The following is a 17127-nucleotide window of genomic DNA, read 5'->3' as shown; positions in this document are numbered from 1 at the left end:
ACGTTTCAACGTCTTACAGGCGTTTTTTTTAAGGTGCTCAAAAACTGTGAAAAGAACAAAACAAAACAAACTGACAACCACCAGTGTACTTACCTAAATAGACTCCACGTGTAAGGTCTCCCTCCATCTGCTTCCGGACGCCGGCGGCATGCGGTGCGCGCGCTCCGGGGCTCCGTCAACGGCTTCCACTGATGACGTTGCATCGTTGCTAAGCAACCGTACGCGGCCGTCGCTCCAACCGCGGCTCCCGGAAGCTATTATGAAGGAGACAGAAGGGAATAAATATATAGTGAATCAGGCTCCAAAAGAAGCGTGCAGATAGTCAATAATAGACATTAAAAAGATTAAAAACAAGTACACCCAGGAGAATTCATGTAAATACAACGCAGCAGTGCAGGCCAACACCATCAAGCCTGTCACAATCACTATAGCAATATATAAGAGACCATCACCTCCCCTCACCTCTACTCGTGATACAAAAGGGGACAGGATCAATACACCCATCACCCCACAGGAGTGAGGTGCTATAGGGTTAGCACAATAACAGCACATAGATATTAATAGCAAATATATGAAATGCATAGATAAAGCAAATAAATAGCAGTAGTCAAAATCTACTCAATAAACATAACCGGATTCAGGTGGCCCGTTCAAACGTATAATTAATCAATAATCCTCAGAAAGCATAGTCATAGGAAGACATTCCATGGCATTTGTTCATTCAAGCCACTCGGCGTAAGAGAGTTCAATCTATAGATCCATCTGACTTCTTTTTGTGCCAGGACCTTTGCTCTGTCACCCCCTCGTGGTAAGACCGGGACGTGATCCAAAATTTTATATTTCAAATCAGGTAGATTATGTTGGGCCGTTTTAAAGTGGCGTGCCACTGGTTGGTCGCTCTTTTTTCCTCCCTCAATAGCCCCCCTTATTGCAGAGCGATGTAATGCCATACGTTCTCTGAATGTCCTGAATGTCTGTCCAACATAGATCAATCCGCATGGGCAGAAGATTGCGTAGATGACAAATTGAGTTGTACATGTCACATAGTGTTGTATCCGATGTGAAATATGGGTACTTGGATGCACAAATACAGGACCCGTTTCCATATAGCAACATGTCTCACAAGATAGACATTTGAAGCATCCCTTTGTGTTAATGGTTGTCCGTTTAGGAGTCACGTCAGTTTTTACCAACAGGTCACGAAGATTTTTGCCCCTCTTGTAACTCGGCATAATGGTTTTATTTTTAAAGCATGCAAGATTCCTATCAGAGGTGACAATGGGCCATAGGGCCTTTGTTGCTCTAGGTAGTACACCACTGGCCATGGAGAATTCTGTAACCAGTGGGATTTTATTAGCCGTCTGTTTTAGACAGGGTCTTAAAAGTTGTTCCCTAGGAATCTTCATCACTTCATCCTTTAGCCCCAGCAACGTCTTTCTGTCATAGCCCCGTACGAGAAATTTCTGCACAACTTTATCAAGTGCCGGTTCCAATCTGGATCTGTCATTCGTGATACGCGCTGCTCTCATAAATTGGGATTTTGGGAGGCCCCTCTTTAATGAGGGTGGATGAAAACTATTATGGAGTAACAGAGTATTCCGATCTGTTGATTTGTAGAATACCTCAGTAGTAATCTTGTTGTTCTTGATTTTAATCGCCACATCCAGATAATTAATATTACTAGTACTAAAACATGCCGTTAATTTAACTGGTGAATCACTATTGTTAATTGCTTCAATGAGGGACTCTAATGTCATCTGTGTCCCACCCCAGAACAGAATCAAGTCGTCAATATAGCGCCTATATAGTATAATTCTAGAGGATATCAGAGGAGACGAAAAGAAAAACAGCTGTTCTTGAGAAAACATATAAATGTTGGCGTACATGGGGGCTACTGGAGACCCCATGGCACACCCAGCTAACTGTAAATAATAATCCCCGTTGTGAATAAAGTAATTATGTGTCAAAATAAATTCTAATAATTGTATAAACAAAGGGATGTCCAGTTGATCAAAGTGATTGATGTGTAAAAAGGTCTCTACAGCCCTCAACCCTGCCTCATGTGGAATGATAGTGTATAGACTTTTCACGTCCATAGTGCACATGATTGTATCTGGTGGTAAAACTGTGATTTCATTCAATAGATTAAGCAAATGTGTAGTGTCCTTTAAAACTGTGCCTTGAACCATCACCAAAGGTTGCAACAATTTATCAAGATACTGTGATATGGGATGTGACAATGAACCTCTGGCAGAAATGATCGGCCTGCCTGGGGGGTACACAGGGTCCTTATGCACCTTTGGTAATGTATACAACACAGGGGTAACTGATGCCTCCTGTGTCAGAGCCAACTTAACCTCAATGTCCAACAACCCATTCTTCACCGCTGTTGCCAAGATGGAATCCAATTGTTTCTGGTACCGGTCGGTGGGGTTATAATGTAATTTCTTATACGTTGCAGTGTCAGATAATTGTTTATCAATTTCATTAATGTAATCAGACTTTTTCTGGATCACAATCGCCCCGCCCTTATCCGCGGGGTGAATAGTAATGTCCGAATAGGATTGTAGATCCTTAATGGCTTGAACTTCCAATTCCGTGATATTCTTGTACATTTTAGGTTGAGCCACAGAGAATTTGGACACAGAGTCATCTAAAAGTCTGGAAAAGGTTTTCAGTGCAGGATTGTTAGAGGCAGGGTCGAACTTAGATTTTTTCTTCATTGAACCTGGTGCATTCATTTGTGTATTGGACTTGTGTTGGAAAAATTCTTTCAATCTAAGATTCCTTGCGAATCTGTATTCCTCCACCTTCCAACGAAATGGATCGTGTTTATTAGTGGGAATAAATGAAAGACCTTTGTTCAGTATTTGTATCTCTGTCTCAGATAATGTCCTGTCCGAAAGATTGAAAATTAGTTCTTTTTCTTCTCCTTTTGGTTTATTGGAGGCCTTCCAGAGCCTTTGGTTTTGCCCCCCGCGTCTTGTTTGTTGGATCCTGGGCTTTCCACGCGGCCGCGGGTCGTTACCCCTAAAGGGGCTGCACCCGGGGTATGTGGCTCATCAGAGTCATTAACCAGAAAGTCACTGTCACTGTTAGATGAATTAGGATTCTTTTGGAACCTACCCCGTCTATCCCTCCAAGCTGGTAGTTTCCTGGTATATCTTGGAGGGTCCACCTCCATGCCCTGGAGCCACCGGTAAACCCTGTGATACTCATAGTCCATATTAACCGTGTGGAGTTTAGCTTTCTTAACATTAATAAGTTCTGTTATTATGCTAACCCTATAGCACCTCACTCCTGTGGGGTGATGGGTGTATTGATCCTGTCCCCTTTTGTATCACGAGTAGAGGTGAGGGGAGGTGATGGTCTCTTATATATTGCTATAGTGATTGTGACAGGCTTGATGGTGTTGGCCTGCACTGCTGCGTTGTATTTACATGAATTCTCCTGGGTATACTTGTTTTTAATCTTTTTAATGTCTATTATTGACTATCTGCACGCTTCTTTTGGAGCCTGATTCACTATATATTTATTCCCTTCTGTCTCCTTCATAATAGCTTCCGGGAGCCGCGGTTGGAGCGACGGCCGCGTCCGGTTGCTTAGCAATGACGCAACGTCATCAGTGGAAGCCGTTGACGGAGCCCCGGAGCGCGCGCACCGCACGCCGCCGGCGTCCGGAAGCAGATGGAGGGAGACCTTACACGTGGAGTCTATTTAGGTAAGTACACTGGTGGTTGTCAGTTTGTTTTGTTTTGTTCTTTTCACAGTTTTTGAGCACCTTGAAAAAAAACGCCTGTAAGGCGTTGAAACGTCGGTACTATGCTCATTTTGATGCACTGATTGCACTTTGATTTATAGAAGCTGCTTTTTCAAAAATCCGTGGAGTGCCGCCTGGTCCCTGATTGGGGGAGATAACTGGTTGATTCTTACCAAGGGACTGCATTGTGTGTATTCTAATAGGATGGCACCCCGGTGGCTGCTGTAATAGTGAGTGCCTATTACCCTCTTCTTGTTATATATATATATATATATATAAAGTTTCTTATATAGCGCAGCAAATCCTGTTGCGCTATTATATTTATAGCTATATATATATCTATATCTATATCTCTCTCTCTCTCTCTATATATATATATATATATATATATATATATAAACAATCAAAGAAAGATGGCGTCACTCCAGGTCTTAAGGTGGTAAAATCTTCAATTAGTGTTATTTTGACAACACTAATTGAAGATTTTACCACCTTAAGACCTGGAGTGACACCATCTTTCTTTGATTGTTTATCTACACCACTTTGGAGGGCACCCAGGCAACTCTGTAATATAAGGACCAGGAGTGCCGGGCACCACCATTGCTATATATATATATATATATATATATATATATATATATAATCTGAGGGGGACGTTTTGTCTGACCCTGTCAACCTTTTGACTGTTGACCTTTTGACCCTGTTGACCTTTTGACTTTCGACCTTTTACTGTCGACCTAATGACTGTCTATCTTTTTAATGTCTATCTTCTGTATCACAAGCAAGAGTCACATTATTATGAGTACTTCCTATATTTGACATCGGCAGCGTGTAGCCCATGAAGTACGTCATGTGTCATGCGCTGGCTTGGTGGGTATATAAGGTGTGTGATAGGCCGGCTGCACACATCACTCAATGCTGTCATGGGTAAAAGGGGCGATTTCTCCAAGTTGCAAAAAGGGATGATTATTGTCTTTCGGGCCAAGGGTGGCAGTATTTCTGAAACAGCGCAGTTTGTGAAATGTTCGCGTGCTGCTGTGGTGAAGGTGTATAGTGACTGGACAAATGGCACCATTGCAAATAACTGGCATGGAAACTGCAGAGCTCCATGTGCCATTGATATGAGAGGTGAACGGCGTCTATGAAGGTGCATGAGGGCCAACCTACACGCTACAGTGGAGCAGCTCACCGTCAAAACGAACCTGGGGGCTGCCAGACGTGTGTCTAGAATGACAGTTCAGCCTATCTAGCTGCTGTCCGTGCTGCACATGGCGGTTACTCTGGATATTAGCTGGGGTTCATAATAATGTGACTCGCCCGTGTAATTAATATTTCTCAAAAGTGATTTCATTGTCAATGTGCAAACATTGTAGAAGAAGCAAAAAGAAGATTTTATACAAACTGTCAGTGTTTCAGGGAATGCCTAATAAAACTGATCATAAAATACTGAGGAACCAATATCTACCTCCTCTATAGTCATTTCACTGACCCATATGGGCAATTCATTTAGAATCACTGTTTAAGAGATACTGGTGATGTTGTACTGTGACAATGTTTTAGCACTAGCACAGCACTCTACAACTCCCCATATCATGGATTTAGAGTCTGATTTGCTGGTAGAAAAACAGGCCACTTTCTTGTGTTTGCCTCCCAGGCGGAAAGTTCCAAACCAGCCAAACCCAATTTGCATATTGCACTGTTTAAAAGCTCTATAAGGCTCATAGAACTGGTAAACCTTCTTGTTTGCGCTAAATCATTTCAATACCTTGTTGACCAAGGAAATCTTGTTTTAGCGACCTAGATGTGCAAATGGTTACAAACCTGCAAATACATTTAAATCTACTTTAATCAATATATCATACACAGCAAAAATGTCTGGTACACACTGTAAATACTAAATACAGCTGTTTGTTAATATACAGATTCCTCATTTTGCATTTGTACCCAAATGTTGATTTTGTCAGACTGGATGGATGAACAGTTAATGTTATATAAGTTGTTATTTGTCAAATGTTTAATTTAAATATATCTTAAACTATACTGCCAAATTACTTTTAGTTTTAGCATTCATTAAAGGGTAGGCAATATAAGTAAAGATATGTTTAAAATATATTGCTTTCATATCTTAGACAGCGGTCAACTATGTCTTGTGCAACAAAATTAAGTTCGAAATAAAATAAGTATCTGAAATAAAACCCTTCATTCTTAACCATGAACGAAAAATGACACATTGGGTAGCCCTGATTTCTTAATTGGAGTGAACTAAATGGGACCTTTGGCGACTTACATAATTCAGTTATGGCTGCCTCTTGGTACTGCGTCAAATAGCTGTGACAGGTTTTCAAGTTCTCTTCTAACGGAACCATTGCCTGATAATCAGATAAGGCATCACGCCTTCAAAAAAAAATATAAAAATCAAACAAATCAAAATTGTACATACTCTTTCTTCCACACTATAGCAGTGCTTAAACAGGAATAAAACCAAAACTCTAGATTGTGACATGTTAAAGGCGTTTATCATGTGATACTGATATAAATTGAACTCGTTAAAGTACTTACCTTAGTGTATGAACGTTAAAGCTGCCAGGTTTTGCTGTTGTAGTGCAATGAAGTAGTGATCAATGTTCGGTGACAAAGGCGGAGACAGCAGGTACAATACAGTAACATGAAACTGCAGATGCATACTAGCACACTGACTGCATACACACTGTTTCTTCACCTTCCACTGGTTGCAAAATATGCCAGCAATGTCCTGTTTTCCTGTCTTCTATTAATCACACTTGGGCTGTGTGCGAAGGCAACGTGTAAACTGCTACATTCGAGGGGATTTTGTATGATTTTTTTTTTGTGTCGAATTTTAAAAGGGGCTTATTTTCAATAACAGAACATATGTTTTCCAGCAAAAGCAGAGACACAATTCTCCTCCCTTGAGGTTGATCTGACATGAAACAGGTGGTGTGGCTTTAAAAATTCCCTTTACTCTGACTCATACTAGCCTTTAACCACTTAACTGACTCATGTATTTTTTTTAAACTGCTCAGATATTGTTGTTTTTTTAATGATTGAATTAGGGCCCTCATTCCGAGTTGTTCGCTCGTTCTTTTTCATCGCATCGCAGTGAAAATCCGCTTAGTACGCATGCGCAATGTTCGCACTGCGACTGCGCCAAGTAACTTTACTATGAAGAAAGTATTTTTACTCACGGCTTTTTCTTCGCTCCGGCGATCGTAATGTGATTGACAGGAAATGGGTGTTACTGGGCGGATACACGGCGTTTCAGGGGCGTGTGGCTGAAAACGCTACCGTTTCCGGAAAAAACGCAGGAGTGGCCGGGGAAACGGTGGGAGTGCCTGGGCGAACGCTGGGTGTGTTTGTGACGTCAACCAGGAACGACAAGCACTGAAATGATCGCACAGGCAGAGTAAGTCTGGAGCTACTCTGAAACTGCTAACTCGTTTGTAATCGCAATATTGCGCGTACGTCGGTCGCAATTTTAAGAAGCTAAGATTCACTCCCAGTAGGCGGCGGCTTAGCGTGTGTAACTCTGCTACATTCGCCTTGCGAGCGAACAACTCGGAATGAGGGCCTAGGTTAATAAACATTTACTTAAAGTATATCCAACACAATTCTTATAAAAAAACAACACAAAAACATTGGTACAAACATCGATGATCAGAACATCCTGACCATCACTACTTCAGTTTCCCAGCACCTGATCCTCTCTGCAGCCTTCGGGGGCTCCTCAGGGCTTTTTTTTTTTTTTTACATTTCCCCAGCGGCTGCCGGTCAACAGTGATCGGCAGCACAGCAGGCACTGGGGGCAAGGGAACCAGGAAGCAGAGAGTGGTCTCTGAGAGTTGCAACTGCAGGAATCTTCTCTTCCTGCAGCCACAACCAGAGCTTTCTGACAGGTCGCATCAGATCCGACCATGTCAGGGAAAGCACAGCCTGGTATGGTTGCATTGATACAACCATGCCAGGCAAGTGGTTAAGGAGGGTTCTGAAAGCAACACATATGTGATGTAGAAGAAGGTGTGTACTGCTCCATTCATACAGTAGAGGCATACCATAAAATTGAATACCTAGGTTTAACTGTAAATAAACACCCAAGAAGGAGCATCACTAGCACTGGTAACACCCGGGGCAGGTGAAAGTCTCAATGTGCATGGAGGCGTGGCTTCATGGGAAGGGCGTGGCTTTGCTGCCTGACCACCGCTTTCATCACTCCGGAAGTCCCAGAGATGCTGGGCTGCCTCCTGAGAATGTATATCTGCAGTGCTGGCTCCTACACGGTGACAGGAGCTGAGGACTGCACGTAATGTTTCAGTGCAGCAACTGGTTCCTGTCACTGAAGAAGAGGCGGCATTTTGGTGTCACCCCTCTTCAGGTGACGCCCGGGAGCGGTCTGCACCCCCGGGATGACGCCACTGCACCAAAGCAGTATAAATAGAGCCACTCATTTATCATCAGTGTTCTGGAGAGCAGTGGCCCTATTCACATAGCCAAACCTCCCAACTGTCCCGAATACAGCAGGACAGTCCCGCTAATTAGACACTGTCCCGCTGTCCCTCTCGCGGGTCGCAGTGTCCCGCGGGCAGGGGGGCAGATTGGGAGAGTCAGCGGTCACCGCTGCTTGGCTCTGCATACCAGCTGGTGATCACTGTGTGGGGAGGGTTAGCCGGGCATGCCAAGGGTTAGCAGCATTAGGCCACCCCCACCCGATGCCATACCTACTCCTTCTGATGCCACGCCCCTTTTTCTGCCACAGCAAGTCCCGCCTCATCTTTAACAAAACTTGGGAGGTATGCATAGCACACATCCTCCTATTTCTTCTCCCTATTAATTCCTCTATGTTGGGGAATAGTGATGGCAGCCACATCATCAGTGTACTGCGCACACCTAGCCTGGTCTCAGTGAGATTGCTAGATTCTTCAGATGGTTAGGGGGATTACCGTTCTTTCAGGGAGTCTGCCTGACATTCAGGGAGATGTGGTAAGGGTATATCCGGTCTCTAGGTCGACAAGACTTAGGTCGACAGTGTCTAGGTCGACCACTATTGGTCGACAATAAGTAAGTCGACATGGTTTCTAGGTCGACATGTTCTAGGTCGACATGCGTTTTTCACTTTTAAAATTAAAAAAAAAACTTTTTCATGCTTTATGATCCACGTGGACTACAATTGGGAATGGTAACCTGTGCCGAGCATAGCAGTAGCAGAGCGAGGCATCTTGCCCGCAAGCATGGCGAGCGAAGTGAGCCATGCGAGGGGACATGGTGCACTAATTGGGGTTCCCGGTCACTTTACGAAGAAAATGACACCAAAAAAGTGAAAAAACTCATATTGACCTTATGCCATGTCGACCAAGTACATCTCGACCTAGAGTTCCTGTCGACCTAGAAACCATGTCGACCTACTTACTGTTGACCAATAGTGGTCTACCTAGACACTGTCAACCTAACTCTTGTCGACCCTCCATACCACACCCGTGGTAAGAATGCCCTCACTCTGTTTTATTTTTATGCAGCACCTGTGCAGTCAAATCTGCAGGACTGCACAAAGTCACCAGTGAAAGATTAAAGAAACTTGTGCCTCCATCACAATGTTATTATGTGATCTTCTATAGTATACAGTATGTGAACCAATTATTCAAATTAAGAAATAGTTCTCATAATTATAAATTGTTAAACCGCTAAATACAGAAACTAACTTGAATAGTTTAGGTTGTAAAACTGTTAATGCCAATATAGTAATAACTCCAATTTATAGACCAGGATTTCAAAACTATAGCCATTTCCTCATGTAATGTATATATTTACTTTGTCCAACTGTGCTGTAATTCACTTCTAACTGGCAGCTGCAAGGACAGCCTGGGAAAATCCCTTCACTACCTTATATTGCTCGGCCTGTTCCTCTTACTGTCCTGTGAGCTGGCCCAGATTTATGTGCTGCCTGGCAGTCAGGAGATAATGAGATGCATTCACTAGCATAGAGCCCCACCAACACCGAGCCGATTTGCCTCAACCTACGCAAGCATGCAGAAGAAAACGGAGAGCCCGTAATCTGACCATGAGGGTTCGGAGTTTCTGGACTTGGTCTTATTATAACTAAACTAAATTTACTGAAAACACTGTGCAACAGTGTAGGAAAACTGTGCTAAGCATGGCCTTTCGGATACAACCTGTGCAGGTATTGTCCTGCCCATAAACCTGCAGAAGCTTCCTCTTTGAAATATAAATGGTCGTAAATCTGAGATTATAACTAAGAAATAAAACAATAATGATGCTCAATAAACAAATGAATGGTCACCCCTGCAATAAAAAAATAATCTAATTTATTACTAACAAAAGCCAACAACCAGATAAGAAAGAATACGGAGATATATGGGCCCTCATTCCGAGTTGATCGCTCACTAGCTACTTTTTGCAGCCGTGCAAACGCATAGTCGCCGCCCACAGGGGAGTGTATTTTCACTTTGCAAGTGTGCAAATGCGTGTGTAGCAGACGAAAAAGTTTTTTGCAGTTTCTGAGTAGCTCTGGACTTACTCAGCCCTTGCGATCACTTCAGACTTTTTGGTCGCGGAATTGAAGTCAGAAACTCGCCCTGCAAACGCTTGGACACGCCTGCGTTTTTCCAACCACTCCCTGAAAACGGTCAGTTGACACCCACAAACGACCTCTTCCTGTCAATCTCCTTGCGATCGGCTGTGCGAATGGATTCTTCATTAAATCCATCTCCCATTAACGATTTGCTTTGTACCCGTACGACGCACGTGCGCATTGCGGTGCATACGCATGCGCAGTAGTAACCTGTTCACTGCGCTGCAAAAAACAGTATCGAGCGATTAACTCGGAATGAGCCCCATAGTCTGATGAGTCTCATTCTGGACAAACAAACTGTTGCATACTAAATTTAAATAGAATCAAAAACTTTTTGTCAGATTGGGTGTACAGAGAAATTGTTCCAAAGAAGAATGACTCAAGCTCATACAAAACTTGTACCTAAAGCTAAAAATCCCCTGGACTTGGTGTTTTCCCACTGTCCATTAACATTGCTTGAGCAGGATTTTAAAGTTTTGGTTAAAGATATTGCCAATAGATTGCAACACATCTTGCCTGCTCTTCTAATCCATTATCAATTACATTTTACACATAATAACTGCTTGATGAAGGTGGTGCGGATGACGATAGCAGCAACAACTCCACACAAAACAAAACTGTGACTGCTGATCCCATTACGCTATTCAAGAGGACAATGCCTTTCATAAGAGCTCTTGGACACATTTACAGTAAGTATTTGAACAGAACCTTTGGCCAAACTTTCTTCCACTTTCAACGTTAGCTATAAATACTAGAGATGAGCGGGTTCGGTTCCTCTGAATCCGAACCCGCCCGAACTTCATGTTTTTTCTCACGGGTCCGAGCGACTCGGATCTTCCCGCCTTGCTCGGTTAACCCGAGCGCGCCCGAACGTCATCATGACGCTGTCAGATTCTCGCGAGGCTCGGATTCTATCGCGAGACTCGGATTCTATATAAGGAGCCGCGCGTCGCCGCCATTTTCACACGTGCATTGAGATTGATAGGGAGAGGACGTGGCTGGCGTCCTCTCCATTTAGATTAGAAGAGAGAGAGTGAGATTGATTTGAGACAGAGACACTTGATTTACTGGAGCTTAGGAGTACTGTAGAGAGTGCAGAGTTTACTAGTGACTAACCACAGTGACCACCAGACAGTGCAGTTTTATTTAATATAATCCGTTCTCTGCCTGAAAAAAACGATACACAGTGACTCAGTCACATACCATATCTGTGTGCACTGCTCAGCCCAGTGTGCTGCATCATCTATGTATATATCTGACTGTGCTCACACAGCTTATAATTGTGGGGGAGACTGGGGAGCAGTGCCAGTTATAGGTTATAGCAGGAGCCAGGAGTACATATTATTAAAATTAAACAGTGCACACTTTTGCTGCAGGAGTGCCACTGCCAGTGTGACTGACCAGTGACCTGACCACACTGACCACCAGTATAGTTAGTAGTATACTATATTGTGATTGCCTGAAAAAGTTAAACACTCGTCGTGTGACTTGTGTGGTGTTTTTTTTTTATTCTATAAAAAACTCATTCTGCTGACAGACAGTGTCCAGCAGGTCCGTCATTATATAATATATACCTGTCCGTCTGCAGTAGTGATATATATATATTTTTTATATCATTATTTATCATCCAGTCGCAGCAGACACAGTACGGTAGTTCACGGCTGTAGCTACCTCTGTGTCGGCACTCGGCAGTCCATCCATAATTGTATACCACCTACCCGTGGTTTTTTTTTCTTTCTTCTTTATACATACTACATCTCATTATCATCCAGTCTATATTAGCAGCAGACACAGTACAGTACGGTAGTCCACGGCTATAGCTACCTCTGTGTCGGCACTCGGCAGTCCGTCCATAATTGTATACCACCTACCCGTGGTTTTTTTTTCTTTCTTCTTTATACATACATACTACATCTCATTATCAACCAGTCTATATTAGCAGCAGACACAGTACAGTACGGTAGTCCACGGCTGTAGCTACCTCTGTGTCGGCACTCGGCAGTCCGTCCATAATTGTATACCACCTACCCGTGGTTTTTTTTTCTTTCTTCTTTATACATACATACTACATCTCATTATCAACCAGTCTATATTAGCAGCAGACACAGTACAGTACGGTAGTCCACGGCTGTAGCTACCTCTGTGTCGGCACTCGGCAGTCCATCCATAATTGTATACCACCTACCCGTGTTTTTTTTTTCTTTCTTCTTTATACATACTACATCTCATTATCATCCAGTCTATATTAGCAGCAGACACAGTACAGTACGGTAGTCCACGGCTGTAGCTACCTCTGTGTCGGCACTCGGCAGTCCGTCCATAATTGTATACCACCTACCCGTGGTTTTTTTTTCTTTCTTCTTTATACATACATACTACATCTCTTTATCAACCAGTCTATATTAGCAGCAGACACAGTACAGTACGGTAGTCCACGGCTGTAGCTACCTCTGTGTCGGCACTCGGCAGTCCATCCATAATTGTATACCACCTATCCGTGGTTTTTTTTCTTTCTTCTTTATACATACATACTACATCTCTTTATCAACCAGTCTATATTAGCAGCAGACACAGTACAGTAGTCCACGGCTGTAGCTACCTCTGTGTCGGCACTCGGCAGTCCATCCATAATTGTATACCACCTACCCGTGGTTTTTTTTTCTTTCTTCTTTATACATACATACTACATCTCTTTATCAACCAGTCTATATTAGCAGCAGACACAGTACGGTAGTCCACGGCTGTAGCTACCTCTGTGTCGGCACTCGGCAGTCCATCCATAATTGTATACCACCTACCCGTGGTTTTTTTTTCTTTCTTCTTTATACATACTACATCTCATTATCATCCAGTCTATATTAGCAGCAGACACAGTACAGTACGGTAGTCCACGGCTGTAGCTACCTCTGTGTCGGCACTCGGCAGTCCGTCCATAATTGTATACCACCTACCCGTGGTTTTTTTTTCTTTCTTCTTTATACATACATAATACATCTCTTTATCAACCAGTCTATATTAGCAGCAGACACAGTACAGTACGGTAGTCCACGGCTGTAGCTACCTCTGTGTCGGCACTCGGCAGTCCGTCCATAATTGTATACCACCTACCCGTGGTTTTTTTTTCTTTCTTCTTTATACATACATACTACATCTCTTTATCAACCAGTCTATATTAGCAGCAGACACAGTACGGTAGTCCACGGCTGTAGCTACCTCTGTGTCGGCACTCGGCAGTCCATCCATAATTGTATACTAGTATCCATCCATCTCCATTGTTTACCTGAGGTGCCTTTTAGTTGTGCCTATTAAAATATGGAGAACAAAAATGTTGAGGTTCCAAAATTAGGGAAAGATCAAGATCCACTTCCACCTCGTGCTGAAGCTGCTGCCACTAGTCATGGCCGAGACGATGAAATGCCAGCAACGTCGTCTGCCAAGGCCGATGCCCAATGTCATAGTACAGAGCATGTCAAATCCAAAACACCAAATATCAGTAAAAAAAGGACTCCAAAACCTAAAATAAAATTGTCGGAGGAGAAGCGTAAACTTGCCAATATGCCATTTACCACACGGAGTGGCAAGGAACGGCTGAGGCCCTGGCCTATGTTCATGGCTAGTGGTTCAGCTTCACATGAGGATGGAGGCACTCAGCCTCTCGCTAGAAAAATGAAAAGACTCAAGCTGGCAAAAGCAGTAGCACCGCAAAGAACTGTGCGTTCTTCGAAATCCCAAATCCACAAGGAGAGTCCAATTGTGTCGGTTGCGATGCCTGACCTTCCCAACACTGGACGTGAAGAGCATGCGCCTTCCACCATTTGCACGCCCCCTGCAAGTGCTGGAAGGAGCACCCGCAGTCCAGTTCCTGATAGTCAGATTGAAGATGTCAGTGTTGAAGTACACCAGGATGAGGAGGATATGGGTGTTGCTGGCGCTGGGGAGGAAATTGACCAGGAGGATTCTGATGGTGAGGTGGTTTGTTTAAGTCATGCACCCGGGGAGACACCTGTTGTCCGTGGGAGGAATATGGCCGTTGACATGCCTGGTGAAAATACCAAAAAAATCAGCTCTTCGGTGTGGAACTATTTCAACAGAAATGCGGACAACAGGTGTCAAGCCGTGTGTTCCCTTTGTCAAGCTGTAATAAGTAGGGGTAAGGACGTTAACCACCTCGGAACATCCTCCCTTATACGTCACCTGCAGCGCATTCATAATAAGTCAGTGAAAAGTTCAAAAACTTTGGGTGACAGCGGAAGCAGTCCACTGACCAGTAAATCCCTTCCTCTTGTAACCAAGCTCACGCAAACCACCCCACCAACTCCCTCAGTGTCAATTTCCTCCTTCCCCAGGAATGCCAATAGTCCTGCAGGCCATGTCACTGGCAATTCTGACGATTCCTCTCCTGCCTGGGATTCCTCCGATGCATCCTTGCGTGTAACGCCTACTGCTGCTGGCGCTGCTGTTGTTGCTGCTGGGAGTCGATGGTCATCCCAGAGGGGAAGTCGTAAGACCACTTTTACTACTTCCACCAAGCAATTGACTGTCCAACAGTCCTTTGCGAGGAAGATGAAATATCACAGCAGTCATCCTACTGCAAAGCGGATAACTGAGGCCTTGGCATCCTGGGTGGTGAGAAACGTGGTTCCGGTATCCATCATTACTGCAGAGCCAACTAGAGACTTGTTGGAGGTACTGTGTCCCCGGTACCAAATACCATCTAGGTTCCATTTCTCTAGGCAGGCGATACCGAAAATGTACACAGACCTCAGAAAAAGAGTCACCAGTGTCCTAAAAAATGCAGCTGTACCCAATGTCCACCCAACCACGGACATGTGGACAAGTGGAGCAGGGCAGGGTCAGGACTATATGACTGTGACAGCCCACTGGGTAGATGTATGGACTCCCGCCGCAAGAACAGCAGCGGCGGCACCAGTAGCAGCATCTCGCAAACGCCAACTCTTTCCTAGGCAGGCTACGCTTTGTATCACCGGTTTCCAGAATACGCACACAGCTGAAAACCTCTTACGGCAACTGAGGAAGATCATCGCGGAATGGCTTACCCCAATTGGACTCTCCTGTGGATTTGTGGCATCGGACAACGCCAGCAATATTGTGTGTGCATTAAATATGGGCAAATTCCAGCACGTCCCATGTTTTGCACATACCTTGAATTTGGTGGTGCAGAATTATTTAAAAAACGACAGGGGCGTGCAAGAGATGCTGTCGGTGGCCAGAAGAATTGCGGGACACTTTCGGCGTACAGGCACCACGTACAGAAGACTGGAGCACCACCAAAAACTACTGATCCTGCCCTGCCATCATCTGAAGCAAGAAGTGGTAACGAGGTGGAATTCAACCCTCTATATGCTTCAGAGGTTGGAGGAGCAGCAAAAGGCCATTCAAGCCTATACAATTGAGCACGATATAGGAGGTGGAATGCACCTGTCTCAAGCGCAGTGGAGAATGATTTCAACGTTGTGCAAGGTTCTGATGCCCTTTGAACTTGCCACACGTGAAGTCAGTTCAGACACTGCCAGCCTGAGTCAGGTCATTCCCCTCATCAGGCTTTTGCAGAAGAAGCTGGAGACATTGAAGGAGGAGCTAACACGGAGCGATTCCGCTAGGCATGTGGGACTTGTGGATGGAGCCCTTAATTCGCTTAACAAGGATTCACGGGTGGTCAATCTGTTGAAATCAGAGCACTACATTTTGGCCACCATGCTCGATCCTAGATTTAAAGCCTACCTTGGATCTCTCTTTCCGGCAGACACAAGTCTGCTGGGGTTGAAAGACCTGCTGGTGAGAAAATTGTCAAGTCAAGCGGAACGCGACCTGTCAACATCTCCTCCTTCACATTCTCCCGCAACTGGGGGTGCGAGGAAAAGGCTCAGAATTCCGAGCCCACCCGCTGGCGGTGATGCAGGGCAGTCTGGAGCGACTGCTGATGCTGACATCTGGCCCGGACTGAAGGACCTGACAACGATTACGGACATGTCGTCTACTGTCACTGCATATGATTCTCTCCCCATTGAAAGAATGGTGGAGGATTATATGAGTGACCGCATCCAAGTAGGCACGTCACACAGTCCGTACTTATACTGGCAGGAAAAAGAGGCAATTTGGAGGCCCTTGCACAAACTGGCTTTATTCTACCTAAGTTGCCCTCCCACAAGTGTGTACTCCGAAAGAGTGTTTAGTGCCGCCGCTCACCTTGTCAGCAATCGGCGTACGAGGTTACATCCAGAAAATGTGGAGAAGATGATGTTCATTAAAATGAATTATAATCAATTCCTCCGCGGAGACATTGACCAGCAGCAATTGCCTCCACAAAGTACACAGGGAGCTGAGATGGTGGATTCCAGTGGGGACGAATTGATAATCTGTGAGGAGGGGGATGTACACGGTGATATATCGGAGGATGATGATGAGGTGGACATCTTGCCTCTGTAGAGCCAGTTTGTGCAAGGAGAGATTAATTGCTTCTTTTTTGGGGGGGGTCCAAACCAACCCGTCATATCAGTCACAGTCGTGTGGCAGACCCTGTCACTGAAATGATGGGTTGGTTAAAGTGTGCATGTCCTGTTTTGTTTATACAACATAAGGGTGGGTGGGAGGGCCCAAGGACAATTCCATCTTGCACCTCTTTTTTCTTTTTTTTTTCTTTGCGTCATGTGCTGTTTGGGGAGGGTTTTTTGGAACCACTCCTAGATGGGCCCGGTGTTTGTGTCGGCCACTAGGGTCGCTTATCTTACTCACACAGTCAGCTACCTCA

The 17127-nt window shown here is 44.4% G+C and overlaps 1 protein-coding gene across 5 annotated transcripts in view; it reads right to left on the bottom strand.

Annotated features, from left to right (window-relative positions):
* Positions 1 to 17127, bottom strand: part of LOC134933080 (toll-like receptor 13) — an 82402-nt gene that overhangs the window by 21382 nt on the left and 43893 nt on the right. For 2 of the 5 annotated variants that reach the window (XM_063928031.1, XM_063928033.1), the window contains exons 3-4: positions 6048 to 6154; positions 94 to 254 (exon numbers count right to left, since the gene is read on the bottom strand). The gene's annotated coding sequence lies outside the window, so the exon portion shown is untranslated. Of the gene's footprint in view, positions 1 to 93; positions 255 to 6047; positions 6155 to 6319; positions 6636 to 17127 lie in introns of those variants that run through there. The other 3 variants (XM_063928034.1, XM_063928032.1, XM_063928035.1) reach the window with 3 other exon arrangements.

Source organism: Pseudophryne corroboree, chromosome 6 (genome assembly GCF_028390025.1).
Source record: "Pseudophryne corroboree isolate aPseCor3 chromosome 6, aPseCor3.hap2, whole genome shotgun sequence".
NCBI classification, from domain to species: domain Eukaryota; kingdom Metazoa; phylum Chordata; class Amphibia; order Anura; family Myobatrachidae; genus Pseudophryne; species Pseudophryne corroboree.
This window is presented reverse-complemented; position numbering and strand designations above follow the sequence as displayed.